General features: G+C 37.1%; 1 protein-coding gene across 15 annotated transcripts in view; it reads left to right on the forward strand.

Annotated features, from left to right (window-relative positions):
• Nucleotides 1–11,990, forward strand: part of LOC106082394 (serine/threonine-protein kinase MARK2) — a 110,647-nt gene that overhangs the window by 25,915 nt on the left and 72,742 nt on the right. For 9 of the 15 annotated variants that reach the window (XM_013244865.2, XM_059368609.1, XM_013244869.2 and 6 more), the window contains exon 1: nucleotides 4,217–4,593. The exons of the other annotated variants lie outside the window; for them this stretch is intronic. The gene's annotated coding sequence lies outside the window, so the exon portion shown is untranslated. Of the gene's footprint in view, nucleotides 1–4,216; nucleotides 4,594–11,990 lie in introns of those variants that run through there. 15 annotated transcript variants of the gene reach the window in all.

Raw genomic sequence — 11,990 nt, forward strand, 5'->3', positions numbered from 1 at the left:
TGAAACAAAACAAATAGCAAAAGGTAGTAAAACAAGGTGGAAGGTACATGATGGGCACCTCCCACCCCTCCCAAACCCTAGGTGAAATAAAAACGACGTCTAGGAATTTACTTTTCTACTAAGGGGAGGCGCGTGGCTGTGGGGGTTATCAGTCGGTAGGTAACCAAACCAACCACAAACGATGAAAAATAAACATCATATGTATGTTTTGTTCTGACAATTGTGAGTGTGTGTGGGATTTAGGAGGGTGAGAGCGGGTCTATAACTTAATCGCGCGGCGACTGTGTAATGACACTATGCATAGCAGCAATGTTGTTGTTGTTGCCATAGCTGTTGTCTGCAATGTGTAGGTATTTTTGCTCTTTACTCTTTATGCTCCTCTCCAGATAATAATAGTTATTGAATGTGATGTTTTTGTTATCAAAGCTTCAATGCGAAAGCTTTCGATTTCACATCGTCTCATAGCGTCGTAATCTGTGGGGAGAATATATTGTGATATGACAAACGTTCGTTCGTCGTAACACACTAAACAATTTATTAATTTAATTACAGGCTATCACGTTATGGATACGTTCACGTACGGGTACTCACTCTTCACTTGCATACGTAGTTCTTTTTTTTTTTTGTTTGGCATGTTGTAATAACAACAATATGTTGAGGTTTGAGATTCGTGCTTGGCATTCTGCTGCTTGAATTAATACGAAATTAACTATGTATTATTTTCTATTTTTAAATAAACTAAAATTGTTAGAACTTTGACTGACGTTTATCGCTGTATTTATGTGGAACTGAATGGTTTATTATATGGAATTAGAAAAAACGAGGGGAACGAAAGAGAATTATGTTGACTGTGAAAGAGAAATAGACAAACTTAGGATATAAGAGACACAACAAGAAGCTCTTGATGTTCTGGGCATGAAAATACAAAGTGATGTCCGTTGGGCTAAACATGTATTTGAAGTGTCGAAAGAAGCATTCAAGTGTTTAGGCTTACTTAAACGGTGTAAGAATTACTTCACTCCGTCTGATCTTCTTAACATCTACACCGCTTTCATAAGGCCGAGAATGGAGTACAACTCAGATGTATGAGCTGGAGCTTCAAAATCATCCCTGGAGCTACTGGACCGTGTACAGAGGAGAACGATGGCGTTGATTGGGGACAGTGGGGTATCCAACTCTATTGCCTCCCTTCATCATCGTCGCAATGTGGGTTGTTTGGCGCTGTTCTATCGGTACTTTAATGGTGTGTGTTCGTCTGATATTCGTCTTCTTATTCCTGATGTAAGGATGTATGTCAGGGATACTAGACATTCCAGGAACTTACACCCGTTTGTAATTGATTGGCCAGCGTACCGCACAATGCGTTATAGAGAGAATTCTTATTTCTCCCGAATCGTTCGTAAGTGGAATCGACTTCCGGCTTACGTTTTTTCCACCCACTTTGACATCGAAAGATTTAAGACAAATGTCAATCAGCACTACATCCTTTTCCCGATAAAGGCATCCATCATCAGTCTGCTTTGCCTCAAAAAGATTACATGCTTTCACCACTCACTAATTAGTGAGCTGTGCAATGGTAGAAGCATGTCTTCTTGAGACGAACATTGGATCATATTAGGGCACCTTTCTTCGAGCGCAATAAGAAAGTAAGATAGATAAAGAGCGCAGTAAGAAATTCGTGAGTGGTTCACAAATTAACAGAAACTCTAGAGTTGTTTGTGACCCATTTAATTAGATTTGCAATTAATTAAAGCGAAATTTATACTGTCGCTACTATTTTGCTCATAGAACTCAGTTCCACTTCTACGGAATGTGTTCGCATTAAGCCTAATTCTAAGTTCATTCGCACGAAAATCATCTATTATTGTGAAATATGCCGCATTTTATTTTTCGACATAAAACATATAAAGGTCATACAACGACACATAATAAAAACAATTACATTGAAGCAGAGTTGTTTGTAACTCAGTTAGTGAGAATTTAATAACATTTGCAATTAATTGAAGCGAAATTTATATTGACACAGAGACATGTCGCTCTATTTTGCTCATAGAACTCGGTACCAGCTCTGCGGAATGTGTTCGCATTTTCTTCGTCACAATTTTTTGCAATACGTTTGATAATTGTTCCCCTGGCAGCCAGTTGTATGGATTGATCCGATGGAGTCCTTCATCGGTTATGCGCTGCCGTCTCAGTGTACAACACACTGCTATCATAACAACAACAGTTATTCGAACGAAAAGTCGAACTCAGTACTATGCTTAAGACAGAGCTGCAATTTACTTTTTAAACTGCCATAATTTATTAAAAACAAACCGTTATGAAAATCAAAGTCACTGTCCAGTGCTGTTATAATTGTTATTGCTCTTAAGCTCTCTTTGTGCCACTTATATCATAAGGAGATCAATTTCGTGTAGAAATAGACAGTAAACGTGAGATATTCTGAAAAAAGAACAAAAAGTTAAGAGATACTGGAAATAATATCAGAGAGAAAGAAAGATAACTAGCAAAAAAATGGATGAAATAGAGAAAAATAAATAGCAAGAGAGCAAGCCATATATATAATGTAACAAAGAGAATTCACGTGAATTATCTTTGTAGTGTTACCGGAAAAAAATGAAAAAAAAAAAAATAAATAAAACAAAGACAGAACAATGTTACTGACAAACAGAGAATGGACATAAGATAAATAAAAAGCTGCAAGATAAAATTCTTTGGTCTCTTGAAACATACACATTATGCATGTGTGGGTATTGTAAATTTTATAAAAGAAATTGCAACCTAATTAATTATAGGGTGGTTTAATTTTAAGGGCCGATGATGATATTGAATATCTTAAACACGTTGCTCGATTGCATAACTTCCCATCGTTCGAATTGAGATAAGTCTGAAATTTAGAAATATCAAATGAAATATCGAAAAAACGCGACTACCCTTTATAGTTCCAGGAAATGTTTGAAAATAAATAAAATTGTTTTGTTTTTGGATTTTTTTGAAAATCTAAGCAAAAAGTTGTTTTTTCTAGGTATACAAAAAAAAAACATTTTTAAGAAAATTGCAAGAAGTTGTGTGAAACAATCAACTTTTTTTGTTTATACATACCTACACTGATAAAACAAAACAATCAATCTTTTTTGAAGTGTATTTTTGTGTATTATCTAGATACAATGTACAGGGTGGCTGATGAATATTGCTACAATGATGAATATTGCTACATTTTTTTTTCGGTGTATGGAATACATTTTTCTTTTATTCATGTTAAATTAAATTATTAAATTAATTATTAAATTATTATTAATTAAATTAATTAATTAATTAATTAAATTAATTATTAAATTATTATTATTAAATAGAAAAAAAGTTATTACATTTTTTTTTGGTAGCGGCTTTCATCAGCCACCCTGTATGTATGTATGTTGAGATTTTAACAATAGGTTCATACATGCAAGTACGTAACTTGCTAATTATTAACTATTATGTCTTGCAAAATTGCTGCAACTTTACCAAAAATTGAGGTAATATTCATTCCATAAAGTTTTTATTATTGCCTTTTTGTTTTGGTTGAACAACAAAGCACAAACAGCATAGCATAGAGCAAAAAAACAAGCAACTTCGCGATGCAACCACAATATGACGTTAAGCGAGCTGCTTTCAGCTTAAGGCAGTGTGTTATTGGGGCGCGAGTTTGTATTTCAATGACGGAAATGAAAAGTTTGCGATTTCCCAGAGTCCAATGCGCCAGCCATCCACCAGTGTGTAGTGTAGTAGTATGTAGCAGTTGTATGCAGGCCCCACCATATAGGCAAACAGGTAGGTAGGTAGAAATAACAACAAACTTTTTGGTGCTCGGCTGAGCTGATTCTCAGCAAAAACCAAAAAGCTTCTTCTTCTCCAAGTCTAAAGGCATTTTTGTTGTATTTGTTATTGTGTATGAAAAATAAAGATACAACGGAAAAAAGCTCAACTACTCTGAGTTCATTGTCACAAACGTAAATGTCTTTGGATGGGCGAGCGAGTGTTTGCATGTGTGTTGTGTGTGCTGTGAGAACGGCCGCGGCCTCACAGATTCACACAGGCGCACACAGAATCGTATTTGTACTTAAAAGTCTACTACTACTGCTGCGACGACGGCGGGACTGCTAAAACACTTGACTGGTTTCGTATTGAGACATGTTTTCAGCAGTTAAAATCAATTTACATTTTCAGTATAAAGTTAACATTAAACGCAACCACCGACACAACAACGAAACGATGACAATATACAAATAAAAATTATAAAAAAATTCAAAGATTAAAGTTAACAACATCTATACTTTTTTACAACCTAGAATCCAAAGATATATTAAATAGAATACTTTTTATCATAAAGAAAGTAAAAAATAATAATTTGTAATTGTTATTTAATTATTACGTTACACATTCTTCATATACCCATCTATTCTACGACACGAACGGGAGAACAACGCGCGTGTGTGTGTGTGTAAACGACGGTGCGTGCGGCGGTGCAGTTCGTTGGTGATCGATCTTTTGGTGCCTTTGTGTATACAAATAAAAAAAATTCAACAAAAAAGAAGTAGAATCAATTTAAAAAAAGTAAATTTCAAAAGGAAAAATAAATTGCCAATTGAATGAATGCTACAACTACAAAACTGTGCTAATCAACACACCTACATACATACATGCATGCCTACAAATACAAAATTTCAGTTTGGAGCTTAAAGAGCAAAGTGTCTGTTGTTAAACTATCATCATCATCATCATATGCTCGCTTCTCACATGTGTGTACTTGATGAGTGAGTGATGACGGAGTGTGTATTATGCAGCGATGCCATATTGGCATGTTTTCGATTAAAAATGATGTCAAATCAAATTAAATTTATGTGACAACAACAAGCAATATTTGGTAGAAATGGTAACGAAAACATAATCGGTTTATGCAGCTTATTTCAGGCTGAGGTTTTCGCGGTCCTGAAATTATTGAAGACGATGTCGATGGGTGAGCGGCGGCCCAATCACACTGTCACGTTATGCGTGGACAGTCTGACGACTCTGGCTACGGGCCATGTGAGGACGAAACTGGTTAGAAGATGACCATGGGAAAGGCTGTCAGACTCTGCTGGGTCCCGGGCCATCAAGGTGTGTTGGGGAAGAAAGCGGCCGAGGAGCTGGCCAGACAAGGATCACTGATTGCCGCAAATCTTGCAGTGACCCTCAACTGAACAAGCTTATTTGTAGGGTGGACGCCTTTTACGATGACCACGCGAATAAGTCTTGTTCTAGTGCTCTAGGTTATAGGGTAGCAAAGGCCCTGTGGCCGAGAATTTCGCGAAACAGTAGATTATTTATCCTAGGGCTGAGAAAGCATGAATTCGGACTGACTGCTGTTAGGAGTTTTGAATGGTCATTGCAGCGTCATGTCTTTGGCAGAATGCTGCAGGATGTGTGTTGTCGAAGAGCAATTGGAGACGTTGTATAGTGCGAGGAGAAGACACAGCGTACACAGGTGTTTACTAAAAGAAGAAGTTAAGAAGTCATTAGTCAATTTGGGAGCTATACCAGATTGTAGGCTGTTGGGAGTAATAATAGCAGATAATGGCTAGGCAACAGCTAGATTCATCTTCCAAAAATTTAATAATTTTGTTGGAATGCCTATCTTAGACTTCGTTTGTTTCACCTTTGTATGCCGAAAGCGGTTTTATATTCTAGAAAAATATGATAAGTGCCGATCTGTTTCTCTATATTCCTTTCTTTAGGATTTGATAATATCTGTTCCATGGTGAATATACCAGGTTGAAAGCTGATATCTGTTGTCAGACTAATCCTTTTATGGTCCCTTCAGAATGATGTTGTTGACTCAAAGCCATTGGTTTGATGATATTTTCTGAACATTTTCATTCGTTTATATAGACGTTTACCCCCTCTCCTTTTTTCTGTTAACTATTGTAAGCTATTGTGCTGCAATTTTATTGGGTCATGGAATGCTTTCTTTAATCAGTTGACATTCTCAGTTGGATGGATACAGTTTAGCTGAAACGTAGTGTTACAAATTCAAACAATCACTTTTTTCCTGAAAATATTTGTTATTTATACAAATGAGAAAAATATGTGGAAGTAATTTAAATTTTAGAATCCATTCACTTTTGTTATTTATGACCACCTTTTGCCTGTACTATTGCTTTGAGTCGGTAAAAAAACGAGTTGAAAGCATGTTGGGTACCCAAAGTTTGGCCAAACTAAACGCGTTACTTACTTGCTCATTCATTTGCTTAAATTCCCAATGCCTTCACAATTTCTCTTTGTTACCATTTTTTTTTAATTATATGGCAACATTGTAAAGACGTTTGTGAGAGGGGTCGGCGTATGACGGTGAAGATCTACAGAAGAAAAAAAAGCATGGACAAAAACATGATACATTTCGTTAGATAGATAATTTTATTAATTAGAAACCCCCCAAGCAGCAGCAGCAGTCGGAACAGCAGTTTCTTCCATTTGTCATAGTGTATGGAAAATGAAAAAATAAGAATGTCCAAGGCACATACCTAAGTGGTATCTTCTAGTAAACAACATCGTTGTTGTATATTTAGTTTGTAGTTACTTGGTTAGTTAGTGTGTAATCATTGATTATTATACTATTAAGCTCTTTCTTCATGATAATGTTAGATAACAAAGGCCATTTGTTGCTCATTCGCTTGGGACTAGTGACTCTTCTTCGTTTTTTTTTTATTTTTGGTGTTGTTGTTGTTCCTTTTGATGATGAGCAAATGTATAAGTTATTTATTCAATAGAATATTTATAAATAACAAGAAGCTAAAGCAACAACAACAGCAACCATCACTACTACGAAAGACAACTACAATAACAACAACAGCAACCACAACATCACCAACAAAAGCCAAACAACAATCTGAAAATAACGTTGAATGAAAAAGAATGAAATAAATAAAAAAAATATCCATAGAGTGCGAAAAAGAATTAAGCAAACAATGAGAATGAATTGAAAATAAAGCAAGGCAAAGTAAGGCTGCTGCTGGTGCTGCTGCTGCTGAGATACACGACAAAGCCCAAACAAACAAAAAAAAAAAACAGCAAAAAAAAAAGAATCTACGAATCCCAACGAACACTGACAATACTCATACTCTCGCACTCTCAGTTGTAGCAGCAGCAGAAACGGCAATTGTATCTGTTAGCTAATTTGTAATTAACGAGAGCTTAAGCTTCGTTTCCCAGAAAGAGAGCATAGTAGAATGGAACACTTTTGGGATTGATCAGTGACTCAAAGCTTAAAAAAAAAACAATACGCCACACAATCGATGATGATGAGGAATAAGAAATAACAACAAAGTGAAAACAATGAGAAGCAATCGCAAAAAAATTATCAAATTTCAAATTGTAAATAAACAAAAACGAGAGGAAACCTTTTCAATGACCAAATAATTAAAATCCAAACACTTGTTTTATGCTTAAAATAGATTGAGTTCTATTAAGCTTAATCTTAATATCGATATCAAAAAGATCAATTTAGGGCTCTATTACACGGTATGTAGGTGTCTTTTGACATTTAAAATTTAGAACATGTACCGTTGTACATGTCGTGTGATACAAATGAAACTAACATATGAAAATTACTTTTTAAAATAGCACAGGTCATTTTTATATCCTCCACCATAGGATTGGGTTATACTAATTTCGTCATACTATTTGTAACACCTCGAAATATGCATCTGAGACCCCATGAAGTATATATAATCTTGATCGTCATGTTATTTTAAGTCGATCTAGCCATGTCGAAGGAGTAAAGCTAGGAGCTTGAAATTTTGCACAAATACTTCTTGTTAGTGTAGGTCGGTTGGGATTGTAAATGGGCCATATCGGTCCATGTTTTAATATAGCTGCCATATACACCGATCCTGGATCTTGACTTTTGCACGTGGTGTTTTGGAATCACTTCCAACAACTGCGCTTAGAACGGTTCAAATCGGTCCATGTTTTGATATAGCTGCCATATAAACCGATCTTTGATCTGGAGGTCTTAAGCCTCTAGAGGGCGCAATTCTCGTCCGATTTGACTAAAATTTTGCATGAGGTGTTTTGTTATGACTTCCAATGACTGTTCTAAGTATGGAGGAAATTGGTACATAGCCTGTTATAGCTGCCATATAAACCGATCTGGGATCTTGACTTCTTGAGCCTTTAGAGGGCGCAATTCTCATCCGATTTGTTGTTGGTCTGAATTGATCAATAGCTTGATACAACTCCCATATAAACCGATCTCCCGATTTTGCTGCTTGAGCCCCAAATCGGACTATAACTTGATATAGCTCTTCCTCCTTCCTTAATCATTATTCTTTGTTTGCCTAAAAAGAGATGCTGCGCAAAGAACTCGACAGATGAGACCATGGTGGAGGGTATATAAGATTCGTCCCAGTCGAACTTAGCACGCTCTGAGTAGTTTTGTTTATTTTTGTCTATTCCTTCTGACAATAATATAAAGAAATCAACAGTTTTTGTTGTCACAAATTTATGATTTAATCACCTTTCTCAAAACTTACGCATAAAATTTTTTTGCATAAAAAAACAGGTTTGCGCATACTTTTATGTTATGTCATACGAAAACAACATACAGATGCGATAGCAAAAATGTTGAATCGTATGTAAATTGACATTTTTGACAAACATGTGAATACAAAAAGTGGCATGTCATAAGACAACTACATGCCGTGTAATAGTGGCTTAAGCAGAAAAATTTATGTGTGTTTTTTTCTCTTCATATCAACACAAACGTTAGAGAGTGGATGGCTTGAATTTACCGACCAAATGGGCTGTCCTCAAAAAACACGTGAATTATTGCAATGCATAACATACAAACCTTTAATTAAGCCAAGGTCCAACTGAAAAAGTGTCGGACACAGTTCGTTGCATTTTCAATTTAATTATGAACATACATATGAATGTTATGCGAAAAAATTTACAGTGTTGCCAGGAGAAAATTTTTCGAAAAATAAAAACTACGAAACAATATTTTGGGATCCATACGTCACAGAAATATATTGCCACTCAATTTTTTGTTGATGCATTTCCAGAGTAGAATGCTGCTTAGTATCTAGGGTTAAAAAAGCTACTTTGTTTTGCTTATTGATTTTCAATAGCTTTTAGCTCCCTACTAGAGGTTAACTTAAATAAAAAAAAAATTTTTTCAGTCAGCTGATAACTAAATTTTGTTTGTTTACACAGCTGTTGCCGCTATGATAAAAGTTGAGATTATGTGTTTCCCCCCCTATATATATAACAAAGTCCATAAGCAATTTGTCGATAATGTTTAGCCTATTGGTGCTGAATCATCCCTTATTCAATCACCATAAAAAATGAAAAGTTTATTTATAAATTATTCAGTCAACCACCAAGCCATATTTTTAACTTTGGTTTGGTTTTAGTTGCATTTGATGAATCGTATGTTTATTCTATTCTCTAGAAAAACACAACCATCCGATAACATCCCATGTAAAAATAACCCATAGACTCTTTGGTGGTTATCATTACTTTGTGTTATGCATAGTAGTACTGCGAGAGGGATCTCTATATGAATATTCAAAATTAATTGTTAAAGCTTAAAAGAGAAATTTAGAGAGAAAAGGCAGTTTGAGAAGTGCTCACACAAAGCTATCACCAAATCAGATAACAGTGTTGCCATTGTGGTGTTTTTCGAATTGATTCGATAATTAAGAAAAATAGTTACCTTTATATCCAGAAATCGATTATATATAAAAATATATACAAATAATGAGGAGGGCACCGTAACATCCTGGCGAAAACCTCTGAAAAAAAGTTTCAGCGGTGGTTATCGCCTCATAATGCTGGTGACTTTTGTGAAGTACTATGTCATGTAAAAACTTCTATCCAAACCGAGGAGACAGCCCGTCGCAGTTCGAAGGGCGGCATTCTGGCAGATCTAAATATTATTCCACTGCGTGTCACAAAGTTGACGAAACCACACTGGCGGTGCAAAACTTACCACAGACCGGCCAATTGATTTGTACGTGATCAACAAGTGGTGCCAGCAAGTGACTTGGAGATCTTGTTTCTACTTTTAACTTTATCGCAAATTGCTGGGGCTTTTGGGACACTTGATGGTCGGAATCATTTCTCCATCGACCATCACAGTCAGCTCAGTATTCAACTCACGCATATTTGTAGTGAACAATGTGGCTGAAGATTTGGTGGCAGATATCTTCAGATTTCTTGCAGCAAAATATGAGGCAAGTTCGTTGAGGTAGACGTCCAACCTATCGCAGATGTCAACAATGGGTGGGGGCCTGATGGCATGATCGTACAATCGTTCGCATATAATACAATTTTTATGCCGTCTGTATGAGTGGTGGAGGATAGGTAGAGATGGTAGGATGGGTGGAATGGAGGATAGGTAGAGGTTAAACAGTGCCGGAGATATCACCCCACCTTGTGGAACTCCCTGTTTCACTCTACGGTGCTTCGACTTCTTATCCGTAAATTCCACAAATGACTGGCGACCACACAGATAATTCGCGATCCAGCGTTTCAGGCTTGGCTGGAGGGACGTGTTGACGATGTCCTCAAATAGTTTGGCCTTGGAATGCCTTCGATAGGTCCAGTGCCACAAGGACCGTCCTATCACATGGCCTGGGCAGATTGAAGCCACGGCAAATGTGTGCGGTGACGGCATGCAAAGCTGTTGTTGTGCTATGCAAATGCAAATTTTGTCCATGAACATTCCACTAAGGGACAGGGGCAAACTTCTCACATATCAATTGAGTGCAGTCCGATTCAAGTTTAAACTCAATGATAAGGGGCCTCTTTTTTATAGCCGAGTCCGAACGGCGTGCCGCAGTGCGACACCTCCTTGGAGAGAAGTTTTGCATGGTATAGTACCTCACAAATGTTGCCAGCATTAGGAGGGGAAAACCACCGCTGAAATTTTTTTCTGATGGTCTCGCCAGGATTCGAACCCAGGCGTTCAGCATCACAGGCGGACATGATAACCTCTGCGCTACGGTGGGCTTCTATGCAGTCTTCGAAATTCATGTCGATGCTCGGCGAATGGAAATTCTCATACGAGGCTCGGGAGGAGTAATGCTTCAAGCGTCTTTGCTACTGGTGAGAGAAGCGAGATCGGTCTGTACGACTCCCCCAAACTCGGGTTCTTTTCAGGCTTCAGTAGCGGGATCACTCTGCCCATTTTCCAGACATCGGGAACCATAAGAGTGTTCAAAGACAGGTTGAGGACAGTATTAAGGTACTCAACTCCAGGTAAATGCAGATTTTACAACATCAATGTAGAGATTCCGTCGGGGCCCAACGCCTTGGATGATTTGGCGCCACAGATGACATTCGTAACTTTGCCCACGGTAAATTGTGATGGCTGTCCATCGGCTCGGAGACCTCGAATATGGCGAATGGCTCTCCTCCTTGCCCTGTCACTCTCAGGATGCACAATAAATTGGCGGTTGAACAACCTGGCGCATCTCTTCGGATCAGTCACGGTTACTTCGCCAAAAATGTCTGAGGTCTGGTGATGCCATATTGCAGTTTTCTATCAGTAAAATGGCAAAGTTTTTACATTACAGTGTAACGCAGTATTTTATTGACATGCGAGAAATGTGTTTTTCTATCATCTGGTCGCTTGTCAATTTTAAAATAAATGTCCACATAATAATAAAAACAATAAAAATTCGCTAAGGTTGCGACGGGTTAAAAGTTTTATGTTTGTTGTACATATAGGTATTTTAATTTTGCTGTTTCGTATTCGTAGAGTTATCAATCAATTGTCTTGCTAATATGGCCTATGGCAACCCCTTAGCCAGAATGGGAAGTGTAAGCGAAAATAGAAAATGAGAAAAAAAAATCATCTCATAACTTTACTACTGTCTGTTGTTGTTGCCTTTTGCCTTCTGTATAAACAGATCTCTCTGTCTGTCACTTTTGTGTGCCTCCATCATAATAAAAAAAAATAATAATAA

This window comes from Stomoxys calcitrans, chromosome 5, assembly GCF_963082655.1.
Source record: "Stomoxys calcitrans chromosome 5, idStoCalc2.1, whole genome shotgun sequence".
NCBI lineage: Eukaryota > Metazoa > Arthropoda > Insecta > Diptera > Muscidae > Stomoxys > Stomoxys calcitrans.